Consider the following 25,877-nt stretch of genomic DNA (forward strand, 5'->3'; position numbering starts at 1 on the left):
ATTTTGATGCATATTTTCCAACCTTCTTTTCTAACCATGTATTAAATAAGTAAATAAATATTACACATGTATTTTCATAGGATAAGATCAAACTTTCAATATTATTTTGTAAACTCATTTTTTTCACTTAACAACATGTCGTGAACCTTTCTAAATTATTTCATATTCATCCACAATATTTTTCAGATATAATAGCAGCTGAGGATTTGGGGTTTTGCTTTCTGTTGTTCAGATAGAGCCCTCATAACCCCTTTTCCCTCTTCAGTGAATTCCTAAATTCCATGGGAAAAAAGGAAAAGAAAACTGTGCTTCACATAGGGCATATTCTGTCCATGGTGCACCACATGCATTAGGAACAGGGTGCAGTGTGAGGTGGACATAAGCATCGCCTGACTTAGAATAAGTGTTTAACAAACACTTGTTGAATAAGGGAAAGCTGACATAGGAGGCAGGACTCGATGCAGAGTCTGGTTGGGTTAAAAGCTGTCACCAGATCTGGCCCAAGACAGGTCAGAGGACCACTCCCTAAAGGGCTGTGCAACTCTGATAAAGATCCCTTTTCTTCCTCCCTTGTCTTTTCCTTCACTGTGGAGAAACACTTGGTGATCCATGACAAACTGTCTCTCTCTGGAGTTTGCCCAGGAAGTGGGACTTTCAAGGCTAAAACAGGACAACCCCAGCAAACCAGGATAGTTGGTTACCCTACACGGTGAGTCTCACCCTGGGTTTATACAAAGGACTTGGATTGATTCCAGAAGCTTTGAAACCACCATCTCAGCCCTGCAGAAACATTCAGTGTGGTGTCTGAGAGGTTTATATTTTCTGGCCAGAATCCTTTTATGGGTGAGAGAAGTAAATGAAAATAATTTTTATGCTTCTGTTATTTTGAATTTTCTATTACTAGCAGCCAAACCTAATTCTTACTGATACAAGTAATACTACTTGAAATAATTTGCCAAAACTCACCAATTTTATTCTTAATCACTGTGATGTGCAATAATAAAGTATGCACTGCAAGATTTATTTGATTACAGCATTAAACTCAGTGTGTATACATGCTTGGCTTTTTCAATAGTCTGTTGATTTTGTAGTATAGCCATCTTCTGACAACTTACAAAACATGGGCGGGCATATATTTTCTCTAGCATGTGAATGGAGGCCCAGGGAACTGGCCTGCTATTGAATTGGAGTAAGTAATGGAATCTCTTAGAAACATAGTCTGGGAGACAGCATTAACAAACACCTCATGGCCAAAGTGCATTTTATTAAGCCTTTATTGCGTTAGGTTGTTTTTAGAGACATGGTATGACTGTTGGCATATCTGTATCTGTGAAATAATAAGCCATTCTTTAAATCAAGATTTTGCTGCCTTACAAATGCATGGAGAGTGTTTTCAAAATTATTATTCTAGTGCTGATCTGCTTCCCTTCTTTCTCTGAAATAATTTGCTTTAAGCATTCAAAGGGTCTACTCATCCCAGGACATGACTATAACCAATTTGCTGAGAGCCTGTTTAGGACATCTGCCCAGAACTTAAATCATTTTAAGTGGGGAAATTAGGCTAGTATTTTCTGCTAGGAAAAAGAACTGTGAATCTTGGTATTCCACACAAGACTTTTAATGGTAGAAATGAATTATGCTGCAGATTTGCAAAAGAAACATAAATCCATCTTGTTTCATGAGGAACTTGACACTTTTATTTAGAAAAATTATATTTCTGAATGCTTCCTCATACATTACAGATGCATTTCAAATGTGACTCTGTTAGGTTAATAGTTTATGCTTTCCTATTTATGTTTCACATTGAATGCTATTTTCTATGCACATAGGATAAACTAGATAGTTGATGTTATTTGCTAGAGGCAAGGTGGAGAATTCTAGCTAAGGCAGCTATGAGGTAGATTCTGACTGGATTTTCAATAATTCCTATAGTGGGACTCATGTTGCTAAGAGAGGTTTGGTTTTGAACTAAATAGGCAGAGTTGCCCATCCCTATTTACTCCCAGGCCTAAGAAAAGCCAGGTTACAGACGCTATTATTTCCCTGTATTTGTTATCTACCAACTCCATGCAATCTATTCTTCCAGGGAATAGCTGGGGAACGATGGGAGCCATCCACCTCTGGCTGAAGACTGCCTATCTTGCTCTGAAGAATTAAAAGATAAATCAATGTCTTTTAACAAAAAAGAAACCTGTTCTCACTGATTTAATGCTCTTGGTCTTTTGTACTATTAGCCCCTTTTTTGAATCTCAGTCTCTTGACATGAAATAACATAAACTGAGATAAATAAGTAAAATATTTTGAAAGTGTGTGTTCTCAAAAATGCATGTTCTTTAAGAAAGACATCTGGTAATTGACATCTTTACATTGCCAGACAGTCAGGAGAAGGGGAGGGTGGGGGCTCCTGGCTTTTCTAGGCTGTAAGCTCTGATTAGAGTCCTAAATGTATACATGGCCAGGAGACCAGGTCCATGGATAAAACCCCATCCCTGCTGTGTCAGATTCTGGGGCTGCTTAGGATAACTCTTAGCTCCTCTACAAAATAATGATTCAGAAATACTGTGAACTCCTAGCTGAGTCCTTTGTCATTGTGAATGAGCATCAGGTTCTCCCTCTATGCCAGGTAGCATGATTGTGATTCTTAACCTCTAGCTGGGAAAGGAGGTGCTGAGGAGTTTCAATATTGCTCTCACAGAGGGCACCACAGTGTGACAATGAGCTCATTCTTCCTGGGGTGACCTATCTTAGCATTTGTTTCCTAATCATGATTCATGGTCCTGAATATCTATGACCCTATGGCACTCCTGCTGGCTGGATTCCTCTACTTGGCTAATTTAGAATGCAGAATTTCATCTTGAGAGAAAGATCAGCACTTGTCCTTTACTCACCCTCCCAAGGGTGACTGCATGGGGCAGGCAAACAGGCTTCAGTGATTAGAGCTTGTCTGAACAGTTACTATATTTATCCAAAGAAGAATATAAAATTTGCAACCTCTTAGCTCCCGCCCTCTCCCACTAAAGAGCTATCAGAAAAAGTAAAGTTCATGTTACCCTTAGAAAGATATTCAATTGTTTTATTTTGTTTGTGGTTTCTCATTTCCTGAGACTTTGATAAAGTTTGACATAGATTACTCTTTTTTTCCTTTTTAATATATTTTATTGCAAGGAGAGAAGGTGATGTTTTTGTCACTAAGCAACAGGAATAGGGAAGAGTACCTATGGTTGTTTGTTATTTAAATAGTGCAATAATGAAGAAACGGAACTTAAATGCTGACCTTTTTCTATTTCTTCATAAACCAACCAGAAATGGCAGCACAGTGTCTGAACATGTTAATGTAATGGTTGAGACACCACTCATACTTGCAACCTTGATCTTCATAAGCAGAGTTCTTGTATGAGTTATAAGCAGAGCACAGCCAACATAATTTTTGTCAATAGGTTGGAGGCATAATATACATGTAATTTCCACATTTTTATCCACTCATCTACTGATGAGCATATAGGCTGCTTCCAAATATTGGCTATTGTAAATAACACTGCAATGAAATTGGGGTACATATATTCTTTCAAATTAGTGTTTTGGGTTTCTTTAGATATATTCCCAGAAGTGGAGTTGCTGGGTTATGAGGCAGTCCCATTTTTAATTTTTTGAGGTAAATCCATACTGTTTTCACAGTGATTGCACCAATCTGCATTCTCACCAACAGTGCGCAAGGGTTACCTTTTGTCCACATCTTTGCCAACACTTGTTTGTTGATTTGTTGATAGCCATCAACAAATATTCTGCTGTTTTGCAGTGAAATGCTTTGAAAATATCAACTAAATCCATCTGGTCTAGTGTGTAATTAATTTAAAGGTCACCATTTCCTTGTTGATTTTCTGTCTGGAAAATCTGTTGATTGATGTCAATGGGATGTTAAAATTCCCTACTGTGACTATATTATTGTCTATATCTCCTTTTGTATCCATCAAGGTTTGCTTTACATATTTAGGTGCTCCTATATTGGGTGCATAAATGCTTACAAGGGTTATATTCTCTTGTTGGATTACTCCCTTTATTATTATGTAGCACCCTTCTCTTTCTCTTACTATAACCTTTGTTTTAAAGTCTATTTTGTCAGATCTAAGTATTGCTACCCCAGGTTTTTAAAAATATCCATTTGCATAAAATATAATTTTCCATCTTTTTGCTTTTAGTCTGGGTGCATCTTTCCTTCTGAGGAGGGCCTCTTGTAGACAGCATATATATGGGTCTTGCTTTCTTGACTAATCAGCTACCTTATGTCTTTTGATTGGAGCTTTTAAGCTATTTACATTTAAAGTTATTATTGATAGGTACATATATATTGCCACTTTATTCTTTTAACTATGTTCCTTTGTGTTTTGTTGTTGTTGTTGTTTGTTTGTTTGTTTATTCCTCCTTCTTCTATTTCCCTTTAACATTTCTCATAATACTGGTTTGGTGGTAACAAACTTTTTTTTTTTCTTCTGAGAATGTTCTTACTTTGCCTTTAATTTTAAATGATAGCCTTGCTGGATAAAGTGGTCTTAGTTGTAAGTTTTTGATTTTCATCACTTTGAATATTTCATGCCAATCTCTTCTGGCTTGAAGTGTTTCTATTGAGAAATCAGTTGCCCCATTTTTACTGCCTCTTTGTATTTGTTTATGTATTAGATCTGCTATGACTTTCAATCTTTGGGGTTGGCCTTATGTAGTAGGAATCCTGTGGGACCCTTTCAGTGAGTGATCCTACCAGGCAACAGGCAGGCAGAGGTGAATCTCCTTGTGGTATCTTGGGACTTTTGCAGACCTTCCTCCATACCTGGTGCTGGTAAAAGCCAGCCTTGGTGCACAGCTTGGTCCTTCCTGCTTGCAACAAAGCCTAGCAGAAGCAGTCACAAACTATGGTTTTTCTGTAACTTCAAACAAGTTAGCATCTGACATTGGTCTGCACCAGAGTGCCTCCCAAGAGGCCCAGAACCAACATAACCAGTGGCCAGCTTCAGACAACATCAGAGCAAGATCCAATAAGCTTCATAAACAGCATATCCAAATGGATATCTCAGCAGACACTAAAATCTGCTGAGGCAAATTCTGCTTCATGCGGTCAGCACCTGCACAGCAGTTTACACACCATGTTGGAAGTTGAGCCTCAAAGTCAGCCAGCTTGAGGGTTGATCCCATGCTCAAATGGGCCAATAGCAACCAAGACTCACTTGCCTCTTTCAGTTAAAAAGAATATTTCTCTGGTAAATATTTTATATTGCAAAGTACAGATATAGTCTGAAGGATAGTTCTCTCATCTTAAGTGATTTCTCTCTCTATCTCTCCCTTTCTTTCTCCACCTTTTTTTTCAAATGATGCCTAGAAGAAGAGAGGAGATTTAGGGATTGGGAGAGAGGAGGTTGGTATTTACTTTTGTTTTAGTGTGTATGTGTGGATTGGGGAGTGGTATGTAGACAGTGAATTCAGAAAGGGGTGTATTGAGTTGGAACTGTTTGTGAATAATGCAGGAGGCAGTTGATGTCTGAGTTTGATGTTCAACAAACTAATGAGATCTTATTATCTTGATTTATATGAGTCAAATCAAAATTTGTAATCAATGTAATTTTGATTATTTTGAAGGTTTATCAATGGAAAAACGAGGAAGCCATCTCTGTAGTGCAATTCATCTTGAAGGGTACCAGAGTTTCTCCAGTTTCCAAATGGACCCCTCTTACTCTACTTATTTAGCCCTCTTTTTCAGGTCACTGGTCCATATCCCAAAGCTTTAGAATAAATTTGTACATGAAAGATGTTTTAAAAATAAAAATATTTTAGGTTAATACACATTAATAAGTCAGCCCAGCAAGGTATTAATTCCTGGAGAAAACTGACTAAAGTAGGTAGCATTCAGTGTAGCTCGGGTACTGATAAGGATATGTCAGTGAGTCTGGACACAGGCTTTGTTGGTGAGGAACTGCAAAAGGGACTACTCCACAGCCAGAAGTCAGAATTACTTGAAAATTAATTAGTTGAAAAGAGACAGTTTGATATAAGGAGAAAATGATGTGGAAGGAAAAGGCAGGAGTTGCCAGTTTTGTTGAGGTTCTGAAGATGGTGAAATTGGTAGGCTTTTTGGCAAGAAGATGAGTGCCCCTGTAATAGGGAATAAAAACTTTATCATATTACAGGGACCAGCAGTTCCTGCTGAATAAGAAATGGCCTTGACCACAAGACTTCATCTGATGCAGATTGCCCAACTGCAGGAATTTGGCTGATGCTGACCAGCTTCAGTATGCTGATGTTAAAGATCCACATCCAGACCAGCAAGGACACTGCCTTCATGTCCATAGCCTCTCTCCTGATCTCTTTATTCTGCTTTACCTCTCCCTCCCTATAAAAACCCATGCCTGCACTGAAATGTTAAGATGGGCTTTAGGACAAGAGTTTCCCATCTTTTCAGATGGCTGGCACTTGAATAAACCACTTTAATTCTTATCATCACCTGTCTCTTGAGTATTGGTTTTCAAAGAGGCAGGCAGCTGAACCTGCATTAGTAACACCTTTGAGACAAAGAAGGAAAGTCCTAACTGATTAATACATCTGTAAAATGCCAACTCTTGAGTACATCCAAGCTTCATCACTTTCTTGAAGGAGCCATGTTTGCTTACACTTTTAGCTACAATCTGAGTAAGACTCAGGTGTGAAATAGATTCAAGGGGCTCCAGAGAAGCAAAATTGAATGCCTTTGGTCTTTTGGAAAGTTGTTTTCATCAAGTCACAGAAAATATCACATCTTGAGCTATCATATGACAAGACATTCTGTGAGGAGTTTGCTCATTACTTACTAAGCATGTCAAAATGTTGGCTGTTTCCAGGACTCTCAGGGGAGCACAGATTTTCCAGAGTACCTCCATGGGAAACACAAACAAGAGATAAATTGCTACTCAATTTCAAGCTTGCTGCTGAGAACATATATTCTGTCTTCTCCCTCTCCTGCTGAAGCTTCTGGGTACAGAAAAAAAATACCATTAAAATAATTGTAACACAGGTATTCTAACCTGGTGACAGCTGTAGGCAGTGCAGTTTATGGAATAAATATGGTCTCCTCTTTTGTTTTTCAATGAATGACTTAAGTCCCCCACATATTGCATTAATAGGGAGTCTGATATCTTTCTTTCAAGCCTGAATTGTGAAAAATCTCTGGGTTTTGGACAGATTGCTTTTGAGTCTCACTACCACACAGAGTTGCTTTCAAAAGCTTTTTCTCTGGAAGATGACCAGAAATGCTGGTCCATTTTGCAGTTATGTTCGAGTGGCCCAGATTCCTGTACAGGCTGCCTAGATCTTCTAGGACCATTATCCTATTATTTTCATGCCTGGGCCAAAGCTACCCTACACTTTTGTTCTTGAGGCTGTAATTCTTTCTATTTGGCACATTTAATAATCAGCTCTCAGAGTGCCAGCTGCCTTAAGAGCACACACGTCAGGACTGAGTTGAGCATCTGCCCTTTGCACACGTGGATCCACAGTCTTCTTTACCTCTACCTTCAGGGCCTTCACTAAACAAGAAGTTTAAGGTTCTGGGGATACAACAGTGCCTGAGACAGCTATATCACTTTTTATTGAGACAATCTACTGAGTAGATGGAATAACAGAATTAGAGAGCAGAGAGTGAGAAGATAAATGGGCCAAGAGTAGAGTAACCTGAGAAATGCCTATGCAGAAGGATGGGCAAAGGGACATAAATCTTCAAATGAGACTGAAATGGAGTGTAGGAGAAAATTTAATAAGATAAGGTATAAAAATTAAAAGTATATGATCTATATAAAGGAAATATGCTCTTCATGGAGGGACCTGGAAAGTATTATGCTAAGCGAAATAAAGTCAGAGAAAGACAATTATCACATGACCTCACTTATATGTGGACTCTAATGAACAAAGTGAACTGATAAAAAAATAGATCCAGAGACATGAAAGCATGGAACAGACTGACAAATCTCAAAGGGAAGTGGGGATGGGAGGTGGGAAGAGATTAACCAAAGAACTTATACCTAGTATGCATATACAGTATAACCCATGTTATATAATATAGTGCCATGTTATTTCCATGGGCACAGAAAATAGTGCAGAGAAGGCCAGAGGATGGGGGGAAAGGGTCAGTGGGGGAAAAATGGGGGTTTCTATAATACTTTCAACAATACAGATATATTAAAAAAACTGGCTTAATAAAAAAAACACCAAAAGGAAATATGCTTTAAAAAGGAGGGATGGTCAATACTGATAAACACCCTGGTGAGAATGGTTCTCAAGTAGTGGAAGTGACAGCTACTCAAGGAGTAAGTATGTGGTGAGGAAGTAGACACAGTGAGGAGTAAGTGGGAAGTGAGGGTGTAGACAGAGTGAGGAGTAAGTGGAAGAAGAGGGTGTAGACACTGTGTGGAGTAAGTGGGAGGGGAGGGTGTAGACACTGTGAGGAGTAAGTGGGAGGGGAGGAAATAGGCACAGTGTGCATTTCTTTGGTTTTCTGCCAAAGAATGGAGAATAGAAATAGAATGACAGAATGAAGTGGATATGATCTTAACAGTTTTTGTTAGTTGTTTGCTCTATAAAATGGGAATTTCTGCAACATTTTCAATGCTGATGGAAGATAGTCAATTAAGGATGAGCAATATAGATATAGGAGAATGTTTAATATAGGGCTCTAGCCCCTGAGAAGGCAGATGATCTCCCTTATATGTGGAATCTAATGAACACATATGGGAATAAGTAGACAAGTTGGAGATTCATTTATGGAGGAGGAAGGTCAAGAGGTGGATGCTGTTGCAGGTAAGGTTGTACCTTTGTTATGTGGAAGCTGAGGCAGTGCCAACAAAGTTATGTGCTAAGAATGAGTGTTGGACAGAAGTAGGGGAAAGGATTGGGCTCCATTTAAGACACTAATACGAATATGGTTCATTCAGACACAGATGAAGAGGCCTGTTGGTGATCTTTCTCCAACAATTACAAGTTCCCTCACAATGTGAGGTGATTTATTCTGAGGTATGTTTTTCAATTCCAAATCTCATGTTGTTCTCTGACTCACCCATGCCACACATACATTTGATAAGAAACATTTTGGACTTTTTAGTTAGTCAATTCAGCTCAAAAACTGTTCATAGGACATCCACAATGAGTCAGGATTTGGGGATACAAAGAGGAGTAATTAATGTTTTTACCTTCAAGGATCTTATTCTCTAGTGACATCAAATGCATTTCAAAAGCTGACTTTTTAGAATTGACTTTTAGATGATATGCTTTCTTTGAATATCTAGTCCACGATTCCTTTAAAAAAATATAAATAAGTAACAGCTTCTTTGGGAATACTGTGCTCTATTAAGATGAACAAATTAGGACAAAATTAATTTAATAATTTATATGATAATTAATAATGAAACTAGCTTTCAAAATGCTTATTATTTAATGTTTTTTATAGTATACAGGGCATTTTCAGATACATTATCTTAATATTTTAATTTATACATCATTTAATAATCACAACATTAATTCTTAAAATGTATTCATTTTGCAGCCATAACGTGCGAGGCATCATATATAATTTTATTAATCTTCATAAAACTCCATGATGCTGGTATTATGCCATTTTACTGTGAGAGAAATAATTAATGTTGTTGTTGTTAATCCTTACCCGAGGTTATTTCTTCATTAATTTTTAGAAAGAGTGGAAGGGAGTGGGAGAGACAGAGAGAGAGAGAGAACATCAATGTGAGAGAGACACATGGATTGATTGATTCCTACACACACCCTGACTGGGGCATGTGTCCTTGACTGGAATCAAACTTGCCACCCTTTAGTCTGCAGGCTGATGGTCTATACATCGAGCCTCAGATCTTGACTAAAGTCATTTAGCTGGGGGATGTCTGGAATTCAAACTCATGTCTGCTGACACTATAGGCTTTATACTTTGCACTGTGAGATATTTTCTAAAAGAGATATTAAAACAATCTCCTGCCCTGGCTGGTGTGGCTCAGTTGATTGAGCATCTTCCAGTGCTGGTTGGATTCCCAGTCAGGGCACATGCCCAGGTTGCATGTTCCATCCCCAGTCAGAATGAATGCAGGAGGCAACCAATCCATATCTCTCTCACATCAATGTTTCTCCCTCTCCCTCTCCCTTTCTCTTTCTATCTCTTTCTCTCAAATCAACAAAAATCGTATTTAAAAAACAAAAAACAATCTCCTGCACCGTTGCCTCTATCTTCTGAAATGTATAAGAACACTGAAAGATTAAGAGTGTCATATTTGGGTGGTGGCCAGGCTGGCCTCTGGGTTCTATTGTGGAGCCTTTTCTATCCCCCCACACCCCATAGTGACTCCATGCTGCACATGACTGTCCTCTGCTGGGTGTTACCTATAATCTGCTATAGAGTCTAGAGCACTCTCAGGAAGGCCTCATAGATCTGTCCTAAGGAGCAAGATAGTCCATGGGAGAATCTGGCTCAGTGGCTTGTTATGTTTATAGCATCTGGATTGATAGGTGAGTCAAGGGAAAAAAGACAAATGACAGAGGTGTTTTAAAGGCTGGGGAAATATTCACAGATTGTGGCAAATTTCAGGAAGAGTTGAGAAATGAAAAATGCTCTGAAAGACAGAGTCATAAGGGGAAAATGTAAAAACAACAATAATAGCAATAAACAAAACAAACCTAATCTCAACTATATATTTTTGACCAGTACAGAGAGTAAATGTGGTCCTTTCTGAGGCAAAGTGCCAGTGTATTTGAGTCACAACATAGAGACCTAAGCTATAAAATAAATAAGTATGAAATGATATTTAGACTGAACATTCAAAGAAGCTCAGCTAAAATACCTAAGGGGTTAGTTAGACACATCTAATTCACTGGTCTTAAAATGTGAAATGGATTATACTCCTAAATATAAGGCTTATTATTAACTAGTGGCCTGGTGCACAAAATTCATGCACACGGGGAGGGGTATCTCTCAGCCCTGCCTGCACCCTCTCCAATCTGGGACCCCTCAGGGGATGTCCGACTGCTGGTTTAGGTCCGACCCTTCTGAGGTTGGGCCTAAACCGGCAGTCGGAAATCCCTCTCGCAATCCGGGACTGCTGGCTCCTAACCACTCACCTGCCTGCCTGCCTGATTGCCCCTAAGAACTCTGCCTGCTGGCCTGATCATCCCCAAATGCCCCCCTTCTGGTCTGATCACCACCAACTGCCCCCATCTACCTGCCTGCGTGCCCCCAACTGCCCCCTCCTGCCAATCTGCTCACTCCCGCCCGTCCCTGGCCTGATCACCCCCAACTGCCCTTCCCTCCTGGCCTGATTGCCCCTAAAGGCCTCTGCCTTGGCCCTGCCACCATGGCTTTGTCTGGAAGGACTTCGGAAGGTCTCCCGGTCTAATTAGCATATTACCCTTTTATTAGTATAGATTAGAGTTCCATCCAATGTGCCTTTGCTGGCCTTGGACAAAATAGTGAAAGTGAAGGTGGTCAAATTAGTTTTTCTGTCCTTCCACCCCCAACACTGGTTTCCCATCTCTCCTCATGTGTCTGGGGTCTTTATTCTGTCCTTGCAGGCCCCCAAGCTGGGACTGTCTCTTGGATAATTCCAGCACTCTTCTTTCAAACTGGATCCTTCCGCTCATTTCCTCTTTCTTCCATAATGAATAGCAATCAAATTCCCTACCATTTATGTTATATATCAATGATCCAGGAATATTTGCTTTTTTAAACAAGCATCTCTCTGCTTCCCTTCTCCTTTGTAGAGGAATCAAAGCTTTTCTTAACCCAGAAAAATAGTTTGAAAGGGGAAACTATCTTGATTTTTCTCACATTGATTTTCTTAAGGATGAGTCCCAGCCTCTGAGCTTCTGTTTACTGAATTAGTGTCACAAACAACATAGGCCACGGGATAGTATAAATCTCCAAGATACCAAACTTCTAATATACAGCTCAGCCTTGAACAACACAGGTTTGAACTACAGTGGTCCACTTACACACGTATTTTTTTTATAAATAGAGTAAATGTATTTTCTCTTCCTTATAATTTTTAAATAACACCTTCCTTTCCTTAGCTTACTTTATTGTAAGAATGCAGTATATAACCCATATAACGTACAAAATATGTATTAATCAACTGTTTATGTGATCAGTATAGCTTTTGGTTAACAGTAGTCTATTAATAATTAAGTTTTTGGGGAGTCAAATTATACATGGAATTTTGACTGCACAAGGGGTAGCACCCCTAACCCCCAGGTTGCTCAAGAGTAAACTGTGTTCTTAAAACCCTAAAAGTGGCGCTTTATTAATGGGTAATTTATTTGCTAAACAAAATTCACTTTTAATGTATTTTTTTTACATAATTTTCTTTGAGGAACTAGAATAAGCTTATTCCAATCATTTATTGCATTTAAAAGGAGTAATAATACATTTAGATAAACACACATAATTCAGTATTTTATTAGTTCAGGTACTGCTCTTACCTTTGAGTTATAATTTGTTCTACAAAGAATAAATGTTAATATGAAAACAAATGTTGCATTGGAAGAAAACAAATTTGAGAAAAAGATGTATCTATGGCAGGAGTGGGCAAACTTTTTGACTCGAGGGCCACAATGGGTTCTTAAACTGGACCGGAGGGCTGGAACAAAAGCATGGATGGAGTGTTTGTGTGAACTAATATAAATTCAAAGTAAAGGAGCGGAGGGGAGAGCAAGAGAACCGGATAGAACAGCCGGATCCGGCCCGGGGGCCGTAGTTTGCCCACGGCTGATCTATGGTATACTTTCAGGGCTTTTGGTTTTACATAAGAGAACAAAATCTGCTTGTCTTAAGCCAGAGTGGAATTGGTTAGATGATGTTGGGGAGGTCTTATAATTAGTAGAAAATCTTAGGAACTAAATAACTAGGAATAAAAGGAATCTGGGGGGCTGTAACCATGGTCAAGGCCACAGCCTAGCACAAACAGGGTGGGCTCTGTCTGGATGCCATTGCTGCCCCAGCACTGCCATCCCACCCTGGAGCCCCACCAGAACCATGCCAGTGGTCCTCTGCCTGCAAGTTGGTACTTCTCTCTTCTGATCGCTGACTTCAGTTTAAGAACTGATTGGTTGAACTCAGGCCTCATGCTTGTGAAGAAAGGGGACATCTGCCTCTTCCAGTTTTAGTAGTGGGAGCTGGGCTCACTTCCACCAACACTTACTGGGAATTTCCCAAACACACAAAGGAGTCATCTTAATTCTGGGTATCTAAAAATACACTGAAACTGAGAAAAAAAGTGGTGGCGGAATAGACAGACGTGTTCTGAGCCCTGTCCTGGAGCAGATACAATGAACAGCTGAGGGTCACACGGGTAGTGTCTGCTGGTGAGTTAAGGGGCAGCTATACTCCAGGAGAAGGTGGGGGACTGTTGGATGGGGCTCCACTGACCGGGCAGCCCCCACTGCTGCTGGGTTCCCTCCCGGAGCCACTGGCTCAGACGCGGAGACCACGCCATCTTGAAGGGGAAAGTGGATGTTATCAGAAGCCTGAAAATCTACAACTGCGGCACCCACTGAACAGCTGCGAACTCCAGAGCACCAGTCCCCAATTGGCACAAACATGTGGATTCAGAGGAGCTCTACATTCCACCATGGAAAGGTCAGATTTCGCCTGGGATAAGGTGAGGTCTCTGGTCCTGGCAGGACAGAGAAACGCGTGCACTGAAGGAGCTGGAGGACTGGGGGAAGTCTGTGCCTAGAAAAATCCATGGCTGTTTGGGCTGGTGTGATCCATGAATGTGGAAGGGGTCCTCAGAGCTGCTAACAGAGGGGATCTCTAAAAAGCAACCCATTTTGATCTCACGCAGAAGGACAGCCTAAAAATTTTAAAAGTGTGCTGGCTGCTTGGACACGGGGGGAAGGAAGGACTGTGCAGACTTGCGCGCAGCCACGGAGTTCGCACACTTGTGCTTTTTCCTCTTTAAATCCTTGCTTCTGATTTTTGAGCCCAGTGCATGGGATCACCCAGATGGGGACACCCTAGGAGACTGCAGGGGAAAGTTGTTTTTCTGTAACGTGGGGATCGGAGCGGCGAGTGACCGTCGGAGAACCAGCTCTGGGGCAGCCCACTCCCACAAACTGGTATTGAGTGCCACAGGGAAAGCAGGACCTAAGCACAGGCTAGAGAGGACCTAAAGACCCGGAGGTCAATCCAGAAACACTGCCACCCAGGGGTTGAATCACAAATTGACTCTTGTGTAAACACAAATAAAAGAATACAAGAGAGTAAGACACACTGCCTGCTTAAAAATCAGGACTGGCTTACAACACTGAGGAGCAGTGGAACACAGGGAACTGCAATACTGTCCTGACTGGGAAACAGGCATGCCAAACAGAACAATAGAGGAAGGGAATGACCTTCACTACTGCACATTTTATTTATTTATTTATTTATTTATTTATTTATTTATTTATTTATTTTTTCATCTTTAACTTAAGAAACTATTTTTTTTCTTTTTTCCTCACTTGATTTTACCTTTTTAATTATTACATTTTTATTTTCAATCAGTATTATTACTACTACTATTTTACCTTTTAAAAAATGTCATTTTATTTTCTCTTTATTTGACTTTGAGATTAGTGTTCTACATTCTATTTTCATCTTTCCTTTAGCATCATTCTACTCTATCTCAACTCTATCTTTATGCCATCACTCTCTTCCTAACTTTTCCCTTTTTGTTGTCCTGTTTCTCTTACCCTTCTCCTGATTTAGATTCTCCCTATTCTTTCCTTTTACCCCCTGTTAAAATTTCACTCTACTTATATATCTAATTTCCAATCCCCTGCTCCAAGTTCATACACACCTCTCTCTTCTCTGTCTTCACTATCCAAAAAATTGTTTTTCTCTCTGTCCTTTTGTTGTTGTTTGCTTGAATGTTGATTATGTCGATTTTTTAAAGTTGTTTGTGAGATTGCTTTGCTTATTCTTTTTTTGTTTTGTTTTTTTTGTTTGCTTTGTTTTTGTTTGTTATTTTGCTTCTGTTTTCCCTCACCTCACTTGATATTAGTTGTTGTTTGTAGTTTGTATTCATCTCCAGGTACTTGTTGCTGCATTGGCTAGGATTAGTGGGTGTTCTATTGGAGTTTTCTCCCCATATATATAGTTAGTTCCCCTTTTCTTTCTTATTCTCTTTCTTTTCTCTCTTACTTTTTTTTTCCTTTTCCCAATTTGATTTGGGCACTCCTTTTTTGTTCTCTGTTCTTCTTCCTCTCATATCCCCTAATTTGCCTTTCTCTGGTGGTCACCTTTATTTGGGGTTATTAATATCTTGAATACATTTATGTTCAGTGCCTTGTGTGTTGTACCTGGTTGTGTTGTATTTTGTGCCTTTAAATCAACGCAGGAGAGAGGAAACTACATAACCAGACACCTGGAGAAGAGAGACCATGGGGAGACAAAGAAACAGCCTGCATATGAAAGAAAAGCAGGCATCACCAGAAAAGGAAGTAAACGAAATGGAGGCAAGCAATCTGTCAGAGAAAGAATTCAGAGAAATGGTCATAACGTGGCTGAAAAGAATGGAAGACAAATTCGACAATATGCGTAAGAACCAAGAGGAAATGAAGAAGAACCAAGAAGAAATGAAAAATGACATCGCTGCTGTAAAGAACTCAATAAAAAGCATCAAGAGTAGACTAGAAGCAGAAGAGGTCCACAAGAGTGAGCTAGAAGACAAGGTAGGAAAAAATACCCAAGTAGAGCAGCTTCTAGAAAAAAAATTAAAAAGCAGGAGGAGAGCCTAAGGGAAGTTTGGGACACCACGAAACAAAACAACATCTGCATAAAAGGGGTTCCAGAAGGAGAGGAACCTGAGTAAGGAATAGAAAAACTGTTTGAAGAAATAATGACAGAAAACTTCCCTGATATAAGGAAGTAAAAACCCACACAAATCCAAGAAGCTCACAGAGTCCCAAGCAAAATTAAGGCCAAAAGACCAACACCAAGACACATTATAATTAAATTGGCAAACACAAACAACAAAGTAAGAATCTTAAAAGCGGCCAGAAAGAGACAGAAAGTTACCTACAAAGGAACCCCCATCAGACTAGCAACTGATTTCTAAACAGAAACTCATCAGGCCAGAAGGGACTGGAATGAAATATACAAAGTCATGCAAAGGAAGGGTCTGAATCCAAGAATACTGTACCCAGCAAGGCTATCAATCAAAATTGAAATCAGGAGCTTCACAGACAAAAAAGGACTAAGGGAATTTATTACCACCAAACCAGCAATGCAAGAAATGCTAAAGGGTCTGCTGTAAAAAAAAATGAAATAGGAAGCGAAGAAGGAACACAGGGGTAAAAAATAAAAATGGTGACAAATAAGTACCTATCAATAATAACTTTAAATGTAAATGGATTAAATGCACCAGTCAAAGACATAGGGTAACGGATTGGATAAGAAAACACGACCCATATATTTGCTGTCTACAAGAAATCAACCTCAGAAAAAAAGACCCACAAGATTGAGGGTGAAGGGATGGAAAAAGGTTTTTCAGGAGAATGAAAATGAGAAAAAAAGCTGGGTTAGCAATACTTATATCTGACAAAAAGTGAAAGACATAACAAGAGATAAGGAAGGCCACTTCATAATACTAAAGGGAGCAATCCCACAAGAAGACATAACTCTGGTAAACATATATGCACCCAATACAGGAGCACACAAATACATAAAAAAAACCCTCCTGGAAGATATCAAAGGAGAGATTGACAGCAATACAATCATAGTAGGAGACTTTAATACCCCACTATCACCATTGGACAAATCCTCTAAACAAAAAATCAGCAAAGAAACATCAATCCTAAATAACTCACTAGACCAGATGCAATTAATTGACATCTTCAGAACATTTTACCCCAAAGCCATAGAATATACATTCTTCTCAAGTGCACATGGGTCATTTTCAAAGATAGACCATATGTTGGATCATAGGCAAAGTCTCTTCAAATTCAAGAAGATAGAAATCATATCATGCATGTTCTTAGATCACAGTGGCATAAAACTGGTAATCAACTACAATAAAAACAATCCAAAAAAAAAATCAAACACATGGAGACTAAACAGCATGCTATTAAACAATGACTGGGTTATCAATGAGATCAAAGAAGAAATTAAACACATCCTGGAGACTAATGACAATAAAAACACAACATTGCAAATCCTATGGGACACAATGAAAGCAGTCCGGAGAGGGAAGTTTATATAGCTCTACAGGCCTACCTCAAAAACAAGAAAAAATGGTAATAAATCATCTAACTCAACAACTCAAAGAATTAGAAAAAGAGCAACAAGAAAAGCCCACAGTGAGCAGAAGGAAGGAAATAATAAAGATCAGAGCGGAGATAAATGACATAGAGACCAAAGAAACAATACAAAAGATCAATGAAACCAAGAGCTGGTTCTTTGAAAGGATAAACAAGATTGATGAATCTCTAGCCAGGTTCACCACGAAGCAAAGAGAGAGGACCCAAATAAACAAAATCAGAAATGAAAGAGGAGAAATAACAACAGACCCCACTGAAATACAAAGGATTGTTAAAAAATACTATGAACAACTCTATTCCAACAAACTGGACAACCTGGAGGAAATGGACATATTCCTAGAAAAATATAACCTTCCAAAACTCAATCAGGAAGAATCTAAACATCTCAATAGGCCAATAACTATGGAAGAAATTGAAACAGTCATCAAAAAGCTCCCAGCAAACAAAAGCCTGGGGCCAGACGGCTTCGCAGGGGTGTTACCAAACATTCAAGGAAGAACCAAAAGCTATCCTCCTCAGACTATTCCAAAAAATTCAAGAGGAAGGAACACTTCCATGCTCCTTCTATGAAGCCAGCATCACGCTAATACCAAAGCAAGATAAAGACAATACAATGAAAGAGAATTACAGGCAATAACCCTCATGAACATAGATGCCAAAATCCTCAACAAAATACTAGCAAATCGTATCCACCACTACATCAGAAAGATCATACACTGTGACCAAGTAGGATTTATCCCAGGAATGCAAGGATGGTACAATATCCACAAATCAATAAACGTGATACATCACATAAACAAATTGAGAGATAAAAAACACATAGGCATATCAATTGATGCAGAAAAAGAATTTGATTTTTCCAACACCCTTTCTTGATAAAAAACTCTCAACAAGGTGGGAATAGAAGGATCATACCTCAACATAATAAAAGCTATATATGATAAACCCACAGCTAACATCATACTGAATGGGCAAAAACTAAAACCATTTTCCCTAGGAAGAGGAACAAGACAGGGATGCCCACTCTCACCACTCCTGTTTGACATAGTACTGGAAGTATTAATCATTGCAATTAGACAAGAAGAAATAAAAGGCATCCAAATTGGAAAAGAAGAAGTAAAGCTGTCCTTATTTGCAGATGACATGATATTGTACATAAAAAACCTGAAAGACTCCATCCAAAAACTAATAGACTTAATAAATGATTTCAGCAATGTAGCAGGATACAAAATTAATGCCAAGAAATCTATGGCATTTCTATACACCAATAGTGAACTTACAGAAAGGGAGACTAAAAGAGCAATCCCATTTACCATTGCACAAAAAAAATTAAGATAACTAGGAATAAACTTAACTAAGGAGGTAAAAGACCTATAAGCGGAAAACTACAGGACACTGAAAAAAGTGATATAGGAAGACATAAACAGATGGAAGAACATACCATGTTCATGGATTGGAAGAATCAACATCATTAAAATGTCCATACCCAAAGCAATCTATAGATTCAATGCACTCCCCATTAAAATACCAATGGCATATTTCACAGACCTAGAAAGAACTCTCCAAAAATTCATCTGGAATAAAAAAAGACCCCGTATAGCCACAGCAATCCTGAGAAAGAAGAAAAAAGTAGGTGGGATCTCAATACCAGATTTCAAGCTGTATTACAAAGCCACTGTTCTCAAAACTGCCTGGTACTGGCACAGAACAGACATATAGATCAATTGAATAGAATAGAGAAACCAGAAATTGACCCAAATCACTACGTTCAATTAATATTTGACAAAGGAGGCATGAACATACAATGGCGTCAACACAGTCTCTTCAATAAATAGTGTTGGGAAAATTGGACAGATACATGCAAAAAAATGAAACTAGACCACCAACTTACAACATACACAGAAATAAACTCAGAATGGATAAAGGACTTAAACAAGACGGGAAACCATAAAAATACTAAAGGAATCCACAGGCAGCAAAATCTCTTGTTGAAGGAATTTCTTCACTGATACTGCTCCTAGGGCAATGGAAACTAAAGAGAAAATAAAAAAATGGGACTACATCAAAATAAAAAGCTTTTGCACAGCAAAAGAAACCATCAACAAAACAACAAGAAAGCCCACTGCATGGGAGAACATAGTTTCCAATGATATCAACGATAAGGGTTTAATGTCCAACATTTACAGGGAACTCATGCAGCTTAACAAAAAGAAGATAAACAACCCAATCAAAAAATGGGCTACTGATCTAAATAGACACTTTTCAAAAGAAGACAGAAGGAAGGCCAAGAGACATATGAAAACCTGCTCAAAGTCACTAATCATCAGAGAGATGCAAATCAAAACAACAATGTGGTACCATATCACACCTGTCAGAATGGCTATTATTAACAAATCAATAAATGACAAGTGCTGGTGAGGATGCAGAGAAAAAGGAACCCTTGTGCACTGCTGGTCAGAATGTAGATTGCTGTAGCCTCTGTGGAGAACAGTATGGAGTTTCCTCAAAAAACTAAAAATGAAACTCCCATTTGACCCAGTGATCCCACTTCTAGGAATATATCCTAAGAAACTAGAAACACGAATCAGAACGGATATATGCACCCCTATCTTCACAGCAGCACAATTCACCATAGCTAAGATTTGGAAACAGCCTAAGTGCCCATCAGCAGATGAGTGGATTAAAAAACTGTGGTACATCTACACAATGGAATACTACGCTGCAGTAAAAAAGGAGTTCCTACCATTTGCAACAACATGGATGGAGCTGGAGAGCATTATGCTAAGTGAAATAAGCCAGGCAGAGAAAGATAAATATCACATGATCTCACTCATTTGTGGAATATAATGAACATAAACTGATGAACAAAAATAGATCCAGAGACAGAGAAACATCAATCAGAACGTCAAACCTCAGGGAAGGTAGGGGAGGGTGGGGGTAAGGGGGACAGATCAACCAAAGGACTTACATGCATGCATATAGGCCTAATCAATAGACACAGACAACAGGGGGGTGGGGTCATGAATGGGACGTGGGGGGTAATGGGGGAATAAGGACACATATGTAATATCTTAATCAATAAAGAAATTTAAAAAAAATAAAAAAAATAAAAATACACTGAAACTTAAATCTAACTCAAGCCAAAACCTCAACACCCTTGCTGGTAAAATTTTCAAGCAAGTGCAGCCAAAATTGGGCTTGTTTTAATAATCAACCCAGGTTTCAACTTTCTTTACTACATGGAGATGATTCTGAATGTCCCACCATGTGTTTTTTGGGGCATCTGGTTGTTTTCCCAAGGGAGGCAGTTCCATACCATACTGCCCCACAGGAAATGGGGTGGATAGTCGGGAAAAGAGTAAGCAGGCTGCCCTAAGGGTAAAATCAAAATCTTCTTTTGAAAAATTATGCAAAATATCAAGTGATTTTATATGGGGTGAAGTTAAGATTTATATTGAATGTACATAGAGCATAATTCCTTTATAATCATAGGACTTTTTATTACATCAATAGAGAACACTCCAGAGCTTATATAGTTGTACATGATTTTAATAAATCCATGAAACTCAGTAAGAATCTTTATGATGGAGTTTTGCTCGAGATTAAATTAATTAAGTAAATACAACACACACATTTGATACATAATTCAATTTATTCTATAGCATTATATGTTATATATGTTACATGTTAATATATAATATATAAAATATAGTTATCTGTAATAATGTATTACAGATAACTATATGCAGAAGTACTATATAACATGAAATATTATAAAAATTACATATATAAATTAGTTTTACTATTTTATAAATATAATTAGAGGCCCGGTACACGAAATTTGTGCACGGGGGTATGTGTCCCTCAGCCAAGCCTGCCCCCTCTCCAATCTGGGACCCCTTGAGGGATATCTGATTGCCCATTTAGGCCAGATCCCACCGGGATCGGGCTTAAAAGGGCAGTCAGATATCCCTCTCACAATCCAGGACTGCTGGCTTCCAACTGCTTGCCTGCCTGCCTTCCTGATTGCCCCTAACCGCTTCTGCCTGCCAGCCTGATCACCCCCTAACCACTCCACTGCCAGCCTGATTGATGCCTAACTGCTCCCCTGCCAGCCTGTTTGCCCCTAACTGCCCTCCCCTCCAGGCCTGGTCACCCCTAACTGCCCTCCCCTGCAGGCCTTGTCCACCCCAACTGCTCTCCCCTGCAGGACTGGGCCCCCCCAACTTCCCTCCCCTGGAGGCCTGGTCACCCCTAACTGCCTTTCCCTGCAGGCCTGGTTGCCTGCAACTTTCCGCCTCTGCTGGCTTTGTCACCCCTAACTGTCCTCCCTTGCAGGCCTGGTCCCTCCCAACTGCCCTCCCCTGCTGGACATCTCGTGGCAGCCATCTTGTGTCCACATGGGGGCAGGATCTTTGACCACATGGGGGCAGCCATCTTGTGTGTTGGAGTGATGGTCAATCTGCATATTACTCTTTTATTAGATAGGATAGAGGCCTGGTGCACGGGTGGGGGCCAGCTGGTTTTCCCTGAAGGGTGTCCCAGATCAGGGTGGGGGTTCCTTTGGGGCATGGAGGGGCCTGGGTGAGGGGCCTGTGGTGGTTTGCAGGCTGGCCACGCCCCCTGGCAACCCATGTGGAGGCTCTGGTATCTGGGGTTTATTTATCTTCTACAATTGAAACTTTGTAGCCTGGAGCGGAGCCAAGCCTTCTGCTTGCTCCGTGGCAGCAGCCATTTCTGTTGGGATTTATGTATCTTCTATAATTGAAACTTTGTAGCCTTAAGTGAGGCCTGGGCCGGCCAGGGTGTGCGGAAAGCTTGGCTTCCTCCATCGCCCGGGGCAACCCTAGCCTCCTGCTCTTTCCAGCTCCGTGGCTGCCGCCATTTCTGTTTGGATTTATGTATCTTCTATCATTGAAACTTTGTAGCCTTGAGTGGAGGCCTAGGCTGGCAAGGGCAGGCAGAAAGCTTGGCTTCCTCCATTGCTGGGAAACCCAAGCCTTCCTCCTGCTCTCTGTGGCTGTAGCCATCTTGGTTGGGTTTATTTGCATATTCGCTCCTGATTGGCTTGTGGGCATGGCTTGTGGTTATAGCGGAGTGATGGTTAATTTGCATATTACTCTTTTATTAGGTAGGATTATATATTAGATATAATATAGGATATCCTATCTAATAAAAGAGTAATATGCAAATTGACCATCACACCAAGACACAAGATGGCTGCCCCCATGTGGTCAAAGATAGCTTCTGTCATGTGGACACAAGATGGCCTGCAGGGGAGGGCAGTTGTGGGAAGTTAGGGGTGACCAGGCCAGCAGAGGAGGCAGTTGGGGTGAACAGGCTGGCAGAGGAGGGCAGTGGGGGGGACTGGGCCAGCAGGAGAGGGCAGTTGTGGGTGCTCAGACCAGCAGGGAGGGCACTTAGGGCTGTCCGGCTAGCAGGGGAGCGCAGTTGGAGGGGAGGACCAGGCCTGCAGTGGAGGACAGTTGGGGGGGACCCAGGTCTGCAGGGAAGGGCAGTTGGCAGGACCAGGCCTGCAGGGGAGGGCAGTCAGTTGGGGGGGGCCAGGCCTGCAGAGGAGGGCGCAGTTGGGGGTGGACAAGGCCTGCAGGGGAGGGCAGTTGTGGGCGATCAGGCCAGCAAAGAGGGCAGTTAAGGGTGACTGGGCCATCAGAGGAGGGCAGTTGGGGGAGACCAGGCCTTCAGGGGAGAGCAGTTGGGAACCCTGGATTGTGAGAGGGATCTCCTGGATTGTGAAAGGGATGTCCTGGATTGTGTGAGGCATGTCCTGAATTGTGAGAGGGATGTCTGACCACCCGTTTAGGCCCGATCCCAGTAGTATTGGGCCTAAACGGGTGGTCGGACATCCCTCAAGGGGTCCCAGATTGGAGAGGCTGCAGGCTGGGCTGAGGGACACCCCCGCCCATGCACGAATTTCGTGCACCGGGCCTCTAGTATGAGTATATAAAATACTAGAGGCCCAGTGCATGAAAATTCATGCACTGGGGGGTCCCTCTGCCCAGCCTGTGCCCTCTTGCAGTCCAGGACTCCTTGGGGGATGTCCACCTGCTGGATTAGGATGTGGATGTCAGTTGGACATCCTTAGATTTGAGGAAGAGGCAGGAGGAAGAGGCAGGAGAGGCTCCCGCTGCACTCGCAGCCATCAGCCTGGCTTGTGGCTGAGCAGAGCTTCCCCTGTGGGAGCACACTGACCACCAGGGGGCTGCTCTTGTGTTGAGTGTCTGCCCCCTGGTAGTCAGTGCGCGTCATAGAGACCATTAATTCCTGGTCGTTCCACCATTAGGGTCAATTTGCATATCACCTGTTTATTATATAGGATAGTGTATATAAAATATCATAGCACAGTATAGCATATAGTTTGTCTTATTTCACTTTTTAAAATATTTCTCTCTATATCTCTTACTATTTGACCATTTTGAAACTCAAAACTTAAGTAACAGTTTAATAGAGTATTATTACTTGTTAAACAGGTGATTAGAGAAAGGATTAAAGCAATACTTTAAATGATATATTTGGAGCCTCTTTTTGTAATTGGCTTCTCTGTTTCTGTCCAAGTAATGGGGAAATGAAAAGTTGACTGGATATCATTTTAAGCTACTATTCATTCTCATTTCCCCATTTTATTTTTATAAAACCATTTCATTGGTTAGCTCAAGACATTAGATACATATAATTAAATAATAAATGAGTGGTCAGTGTGAGAACAGTAGGAAGCAGAAGAGGGAGGTTGAAGAAGTTTTCAATAAAGAAGAGAAACAGAAGAATGGGTAGGAAAATGAATGGGAGAATGAAACAGAAAAGCCTCAATAAAGTACCTAATAAAACCAGGAGTCTGAGAAGGAAACCTTACTTCTCTGCCTTTCCCTACCCATCCAGCTGTACCCCAAGGGAGGCCAGTGAAAATGGCTACTATGGGTTTATGAATAAATATGCACACAGTATTACTTTTTTTATAAGAATAGCATCATTCTCTAGTCTGCCAGTGGAGATGGTCTCTACCCACCTACATGTATTGGGAGGGAATTTGAAAAGCTGCTTTATACCAGAGCTCCTTTCTGACATCATACTTTCACAGAGCTGGGGAAACACAATACAGTGGGGAGGGGAATCTAGCCTTCCCAGGTGTGGCTTTTATCATGCACAAGTCATAGGAGAAGGCACCGTTTGAAGTGCTCATGACTAGGAGCTATGTAGTCTGAGAGACCTGTGTGAGACTCATGTATTAGATATGGGCCCACACCAGATTATCTAGCCTCTCTAAACCCCCGAGTGCTCATCAACAGCATGGGAAAAATCACAGTACTATTGGAAAGAGTGATGGTTGAAAAGTTCTTAGGATGCTGCCTGGCATGCAGTAATTATTATAATCAGAATATGGTTGTTAATTCGTACATGCTGTTTACTTTTATAAAAACTTTCACACATTTTTTTCTCATTTGATCCTCACTATCACTAGGTTGTAGACATTTTTAGTGTTACTATTTTATACATTTTATAAAAATTCTTTAAGCTCACAGATGTTGAAATAATTTATTAAAGTCTCTCACACTAGTAATTTGTGGTAGTGGGGTTTTAAATCAGGTATTCTCAATTATGATTTCACAATTCACATGGGTATACATTGAGACTTTTGAATTAAAATAGAACTTTAGATCTTATTATAATTTAATAATGGAGAGTCTGAAGACATGGTCATTTTTTAAAATGATAAATTGATGTACAATTGAAGCCCAATAAATTGCACATGTATCAAGTGTAAAATCTGAAGAATTTGACATACACATACATTCATGAATCCATCAGCAAGGCCAGGAAAAGGAATGTTTTAATCACCCACAGGTTTCCTGGTGACTCTGGTAACCCTTTCCTTTCACCTTCTCTTACCCCTTCCCTGTCTTCAGGCAACTGCTGATCTGCTTTATATCACTATAGATAAGTTTGTCATTTCTATAATTTTGTATAAGTGAATCATACAGCATTGCTCTTCTTTGCCTGGTTTATTTTTGTTTTAACATATTTTTATTGATTTTAGAGAGGAAGGGAGAGGGTGTGAGAGATAGAAACATCAATGACGAGACAGAATCATTGATTGGCTGCATCCTACATGCCCCCTACTGGGGATTGAGCCTGGAACCTGGGCATGTCCCCTGACAGGGAATTGAACCATGACCTCCTGGTTCATAGGTCGACACTCAACCACTGAGCCACACCAGTAGGGCTTTGCCTGGTTTCTTTACTCAGCATAATTGAGATCCATCCTTGTTGTCATATGTCAATAGTCCATTCCTTCTTACTGTTGTTTCAGGACACCACTGTAGAAATAGACTATACCACTGGTGGACACTTGAAATATTTCTAGTTTGTGCTATTTCAAAAAAAAAAAAAAACTATTATGAATATTGATATACCAGTCTTTGTGTGGTTATATGATTATATTTTTCTACCCAGGAGTTGAATGGTTACTAGGCTATATGGTTGGATAGGTGTATGTTTAACTATGTAAGAAATTGCTGAAATGTTTTCCAAAGTGTTTTTACCATTTTAGATTCCTA

The sequence above is a fragment of the Plecotus auritus genome, assembly GCF_963455305.1.
Source record: "Plecotus auritus genome assembly, chromosome: 1".
NCBI lineage: Eukaryota > Metazoa > Chordata > Mammalia > Chiroptera > Vespertilionidae > Plecotus > Plecotus auritus.